Source organism: Petromyzon marinus, chromosome 12, assembly GCF_048934315.1.
Source record: "Petromyzon marinus isolate PM22_M1 ecotype Great Lakes invasive population chromosome 12, UKy_Petmar_22M1.pri1.0, whole genome shotgun sequence".
NCBI classification, from domain to species: Eukaryota; Metazoa; Chordata; class Hyperoartia; order Petromyzontiformes; family Petromyzontidae; genus Petromyzon; species Petromyzon marinus.
The window spans coordinates 15,851,357-15,858,739 of record NC_133678.1 but is presented as its reverse complement, the minus strand read 5'-3'; positions in this window follow the sequence as shown (position 1 = coordinate 15,858,739).

Here is a 7,383-nt window from a genome sequence, read left to right as displayed (position 1 = left end):
TGGCGCTCATCGCGCGGCGGACTTGACGCCACAGGAAGAAGGGGCGGGGCGACTCGGGGGGAGACTCAGAGGGGGGAGACTGGGAGACAGGGGGAGACACAGAGAGGAGACTGGGAGATAGGGGGAGACACAGAGAGGGGAGACTGGGAGACAGGGGGAGACACAGAGAGGGGAGACTGGGAGACAGGGGGAGACACAGAGAGGGGAGACTGGGAGACAGGGGGAGACACAGAGAGACAGAGAGGGGAGACTGGGAGACAGGGGGAGACTGGGAGACAGGGGGAGACACAGAGAGGAGACTGGGAGATAGGGGGAGACACAGAGGGGAGACTGGGAGATAGGGGGAGACACAGAGAGGGGAGACTGGGAGACAGGGGAGACTGGGAGACAGGGGGAGACACAGAGAGGGGAGACTGGGAGACAGGGGGAGACACAGAGAGGGGAGACTGGGAGACAGGGGGAGACACAGAGAGACAGAGAGGGGAGACTGGGAGACAGGGGGAGACTGGGAGACAGGGGGAGACACAGAGAGGAGACTGGGAGATAGGGGGAGACACAGAGGGGAGACTGGGAGACAGGGGGAGACACAGAGAGGGGAGACTGGGAGACAGGGGGGAGACACAGAGAGACAGAGAGGGGAGACTGGGAGACAGGGGAAGACTGGGAGACAGGGGGAGACACCGAGGGAGGAGACTGGGAGACAGGAGGAGACACAGAGAGGGGAGACTGGGAGACAGGGGGGAGACAGAGAGACAGAGAGGGGAGACTGGGAGACAGGGGGAGACTGGGAGACAGGGGGAGACACAGAGGGGAGACTGGGAGACAAGGGGAGACACAGAGAGGAGACTGGGAGACAGGGGGAGACACAGAGAGGGGAGACTGGGAGACAGAGAGAGACACAGAGGGGAGACTGGGAGACAGGGGGAGACTCAGAGGGGGGAGACTGGGAGACAGGGGGAGACACAGAGGGGGGAGACTGGGAGACAGGGGGAGACAGAGAGGGGAGACTTGGAGACAGGGGGGAGACACAGAGAGACAGAGAGGGGAGACTGGGAGACAGGGGGAGACTCAGAGGGGGGAGACTGGGAGACAGGGGGAGACACAGAGAGGAGACTGGGAGATAGGGGGAGACACAGAGGGGAGACTGGGAGACAGGGGGAGACACAGAGAGGGGAGACTGGGAGACAGGGGATGAGACACAGAGAGACAGAGAGGGGAGACTGGGAGACAGGGGGAGACTGGGAGACAGGGGGAGACACCGAGGGAGGAGACTGGGAGACAGGAGGAGACACAGAGAGGGGAGACTGGGAGACAGGGGGAGACTGGGAGACAGGGGGAGACACAGAGGGGAGACTGGGAGACAAGGGGAGACACAGAGAGGGGAGACTGGGAGACAGGGGGAGACACAGAGGGGAGACTGGGAGACAGGGGGAGACTCAGAGGGGGGAGACTGGGAGACAGGGGGAGACACAGAGGGGGGAGACTGGGAGACAGGGGGAGACGGAGAGGGGAGACTGGGAGACAGGGGGGAGACACAGAGAGACAGAGAGGGGAGACTGGGAGACAGGGGGAGACACAGAGGGGAGACTGGGAGACAGGGGGAGACACAGAGAGGAGACTGGGAGATAGGGGGAGACACAGAGGGGAGACTGGGAGACAGGGGGAGACACAGAGAGGGGAGACTGGGAGACAGGGGGGAGACACAGAGAGACAGAGAGGGGAGACAGGGGGAGACTGGGAGACAGGGGGAGACACCGAGGGAGGAGACTGGGAGACAGGGGGAGACACAGAGAGGGGAGACTGGGAGACGGGGGGGAGACACAGAGAGACAGAGAGGGGAGACTGGGAGACAGGGGGAGACTGGGAGACAGGGGGAGACACAGAGGGGAGACTGGGAGACAGGGGGAGACACAGAGAGGAGACTGGGAGACAGGGGGAGACACAGAGAGGGGAGACTGGGAGACAGGGGGAGACACAGAGGGGAGACTGGGAGACTGGGAGACAGGGGGAGACACAGAGGGGAGACTGGGAGACAGGGGGAGACACAGAGGGGAGACTGGGAGACAGGGGGAGACACAGAGAGGGGAGACTGGGAGACAGTGGAAGACACAGATGGGAGACTGGGAGACAAGGGGAGACTCAGAGAGGGGAGACTGGGAGACAGGGGGAGACACAGAGGGGAGACTGGGAGACAGGGGGAGACACAGCGAGACAGGGGGAGACTGGGAGACAGGGCGAGACACAGAGAGACAGGGGGAGACACAGAGAGGGGAGACTGGGAGACAGGGGGAGACACAGAGGGGGGGACTGGGAGACAGGGGGAGACTCGGAGAGGGGAGACTGGGAGACAGGGGGAGATACAGAGAGGGGAGACTGGGAGACAGGGGGAGACTCAGAGAGGGGAGACTTGGAGAAAGGAGGAGACACAGAGGGGAGACCGGGAGACAGGGGGAGACACAGAGAGACAGGGGGGGACTGGGAGACAGGGCGAGACACAGAGAGACAGGGGGAGACTGGGAGACAGGGCGAGACACAGAGAGACAGGGGGAGACACAGAGAGGGGAGACTGGGAGACAGGGGGAGACACAGAGAGACAGGGGGAGACTGGGAGACAGGGCGAGACTCAAGGTCGAGACACAGAGAGACAGGGGGAGACAGAGAGGGGATACTGGGAGACAGGGGGAGATACAGAGGGGAGACTGGGAGACAGGGGGAGACACAGAGAGGGGAGACTGGGAGACAGGGGGAGACACAGCGAGACAGGGGGAGACTGGGAGACAGGGCGAGACACAGAGAGACAGGGGGAGACACAGAGAGGGGAGACTGGGAGACAGGGGGAGACACAGAGGGGGGACTGGGAGACAGGGGGAGACTCGGAGAGGGGAGACTGGGAGACAGGGGGAGATACAGAGAGGGGAGACTGGGAGACAGGGGGAGACTCAGAGAGGGGAGACTTGGAGACAGGGGGAGACACAGAGGGGAGACCGGGAGACAGGGGGAGACACAGAGAGACAGGGGGGGACTGGGAGACAGGGCGAGACACAGAGAGACAGGGGGAGACTGGGAGACAGGGCGAGACACAGAGAGACAGGGGGAGACACAGAGAGGGGAGACTGGGAGACAGGGGGAGACACAGAGAGACAGGGGGAGACTGGGAGACAGGGCGAGACTCAAGGTCGAGACACAGAGAGACAGGGGGAGACAGAGAGGGGATACTGGGAGACAGGGGGAGATACAGAGGGGAGACTGGGAGACAGGGGGAGACACAGAGAGACAGGGGGAGACTGGGAGACAGGGCGAGACTCAAGGTCGAGACACAGAGAGACAGGGGGAGACAGAGAGGGGATACTGGGAGACAGGGGGAGATACAGAGGGGAGACTGGGAGACAGGGGGAGACACAGAGAGGGGAGACTGGGAGACAGGGGAAGACACAGATGGGAGACAAGGGGAGACTCAGAGAGGGGAGACTGGGAGACAGGGGGGGACACAGAGGGGAGACTGGGAGACAGGGGGAGACACAGCGAGACAGGGGGAGACTGGGAGACAGGGCGAGACACAGAGAGACAGGGGGAGACACAGAGAGGGGAGACTGGGAGACAGGGGGAGACACAGAGGGGAGACTGGGAGACAGGGGGAGATACAGAGAGGGGAGACTGGGAGACAGGGGGAGACTCAGAGAGGGGAGACTTGGGAGACAGGGGGAGACACAGAGGGGAGACCGGGAGACAGGGGGAGACACAGAGAGACAGGGGGGGACTGGGAGACAGGGCGAGACACAGAGAGACAGGGGGAGACTGGGAGACAGGGCGAGACACAGAGAGACAGGGGGAGACACAGAGAGGGGAGACTGGGAGACAGGGGGAGACACAGAGAGACAGGGGGAGACTGGGAGACAGGGCGAGACTCAAGGGCGAGACACAGAGAGACAGGGGGAGACAGAGAGGGGATACTGGGAGACAGGGGGAGACAGAGAGAGACACAGAGAGGGGAGACAGGAAGAGACACAGAGACAGGGGGAGACAGAGACAGGGGGAGACACAGAGATGGGAGACTGGGAGACAGGGGGAGACACAGAGATGGGAGACTGGGAGACAGGGGGAGACACAGAGAGACACAGAGAGGGGAGACTGGGAGACAGGGGGAGACAGAGACAGGGGGAGATACAGAGAGGGGAGACTGGGAGACAGGGGGAGACAGAGAGAGACACAGAGAGGGGAGACAGGAAGAGACACAGAGACAGGGGGAGACAGACAGGGGGAGACACAGAGATGGGAGACTGGGGGACAGGGGGAGACACAGAGATGGGAGACAGGGGGAGACACAGAGGGGAGACTGGGAGACAGGGGGAGACTCAGAGAGGGGAGACTGGGAGACAGGGGGAGATACAGAGAGGGGAGACTGGGAGACAGGGGGAGACTCAGAGAGGGGAGACTGGGAGACAGGGGGAGACACAGAGGGTAGACCGGGAGACAGGGGGAGACACAGAGACAGGGGGAGACTGGGAGACAGGGCGAGACACAGAGAGACAGGGGGAGACTGGGAGACAGGGCGAGACACAGAGAGACCGGGGGAGACACAGAGGGGAGACTGGGAGACAGGGGGAGACACAGAAAGGGGAGACTGGGAGACAGTGGGAGACACAGAGGGGAGACTGGGAGACAGGGGGAGACTCAGAGAGGGGAGACTGGGAGACAGGGGGAGACACAGAGGGGAGGCTGGGAGACAGGGGGAGACACAGAGAGACAGGGGGAGACTGGGAGACAGGGCGAGACACAGAGAGACAGGGGGAGACAAAGAGAGGGGAGACTGGGAGACAGGGGGAGATACAGAGAGGGGAGACTGGGAGACAGGGGGAGACTCAGAGAGGGGAGACTGGGAGACAGGGGGAGACACAGAGGGGAGACCAGGAGACAGGGGGAGACACAGAGACAGGGGGAGACTGGGAGACAGGGCGAGACACAGAGAGACAGGGGGAGACACAGAGAGGGGAGACTGGGAGACAGGGGGAGACACAGAGGGGGGGACTGGGAGACAGGGGGAGACTCGGAGAGGGGAGACTGGGAGACAGGGGGAGATACAGAGAGGGGAGACTGGGAGACAGGGGGAGACTCAGAGAGGGGAGACTTGGAGAAAGGAGGAGACACAGAGGGGAGACCGGGAGACAGGGGGAGACACAGAGAGACAGGGGGGGACTGGGAGACAGGGCGAGACACAGAGAGACAGGGGGAGACTGGGAGACAGGGCGAGACACAGAGAGACAGGGGGAGACACAGAGAGGGGAGACTGGGAGACAGGGGGAGACACAGAGAGACAGGGGGAGACTGGGAGACAGGGCGAGACTCAAGGTCGAGACACAGAGAGACAGGGGGAGACAGAGAGGGGATACTGGGAGACAGGGGGAGATACAGAGGGGAGACTGGGAGACAGGGGGAGACACAGAGAGGGGAGACTGGGAGACAGGGGGAGACACAGCGAGACAGGGGGAGACTGGGAGACAGGGCGAGACACAGAGAGACAGGGGGAGACACAGAGAGGGGAGACTGGGAGACAGGGGGAGACACAGAGGGGGGACTGGGAGACAGGGGGAGACTCGGAGAGGGGAGACTGGGAGACAGGGGGAGATACAGAGAGGGGAGACTGGGAGACAGGGGGAGACTCAGAGAGGGGAGACTTGGAGACAGGGGGAGACACAGAGGGGAGACCGGGAGACAGGGGGAGACACAGAGAGACAGGGGGGGACTGGGAGACAGGGCGAGACACAGAGAGACAGGGGGAGACTGGGAGACAGGGCGAGACACAGAGAGACAGGGGGAGACACAGAGAGGGGAGACTGGGAGACAGGGGGAGACACAGAGAGACAGGGGGAGACTGGGAGACAGGGCGAGACTCAAGGTCGAGACACAGAGAGACAGGGGGAGACAGAGAGGGGATACTGGGAGACAGGGGGAGATACAGAGGGGAGACTGGGAGACAGGGGGAGACACAGAGAGACAGGGGGAGACTGGGAGACAGGGCGAGACTCAAGGTCGAGACACAGAGAGACAGGGGGAGACAGAGAGGGGATACTGGGAGACAGGGGGAGATACAGAGGGGAGACTGGGAGACAGGGGGAGACACAGAGAGGGGAGACTGGGAGACAGGGGAAGACACAGATGGGAGACAAGGGGAGACTCAGAGAGGGGAGACTGGGAGACAGGGGGGGACACAGAGGGGAGACTGGGAGACAGGGGGAGACACAGCGAGACAGGGGGAGACTGGGAGACAGGGCGAGACACAGAGAGACAGGGGGAGACACAGAGAGGGGAGACTGGGAGACAGGGGGAGACACAGAGGGGAGACTGGGAGACAGGGGGAGATACAGAGAGGGGAGACTGGGAGACAGGGGGAGACTCAGAGAGGGGAGACTTGGGAGACAGGGGGAGACACAGAGGGGAGACCGGGAGACAGGGGGAGACACAGAGAGACAGGGGGGGACTGGGAGACAGGGCGAGACACAGAGAGACAGGGGGAGACTGGGAGACAGGGCGAGACACAGAGAGACAGGGGGAGACACAGAGAGGGGAGACTGGGAGACAGGGGGAGACACAGAGAGACAGGGGGAGACTGGGAGACAGGGCGAGACTCAAGGGCGAGACACAGAGAGACAGGGGGAGACAGAGAGGGGATACTGGGAGACAGGGGGAGACAGAGAGAGACACAGAGAGGGGAGACAGGAAGAGACACAGAGACAGGGGGAGACAGAGACAGGGGGAGACACAGAGATGGGAGACTGGGAGACAGGGGGAGACACAGAGATGGGAGACTGGGAGACAGGGGGAGACACAGAGAGACACAGAGAGGGGAGACTGGGAGACAGGGGGAGACAGAGACAGGGGGAGATACAGAGAGGGGAGACTGGGAGACAGGGGGAGACAGAGAGAGACACAGAGAGGGGAGACAGGAAGAGACACAGAGACAGGGGGAGACAGACAGGGGGAGACACAGAGATGGGAGACTGGGGGACAGGGGGAGACACAGAGATGGGAGACAGGGGGAGACACAGAGGGGAGACTGGGAGACAGGGGGAGACTCAGAGAGGGGAGACTGGGAGACAGGGGGAGATACAGAGAGGGGAGACTGGGAGACAGGGGGAGACTCAGAGAGGGGAGACTGGGAGACAGGGGGAGACACAGAGGGTAGACCGGGAGACAGGGGGAGACACAGAGACAGGGGGAGACTGGGAGACAGGGCGAGACACAGAGAGACAGGGGGAGACTGGGAGACAGGGCGAGACACAGAGAGACCGGGGGAGACACAGAGGGGAGACTGGGAGACAGGGGGAGACACAGAAAGGGGAGACTGGGAGACAGTGGGAGACACAGAGGGGAGACTGGGAGACAGGG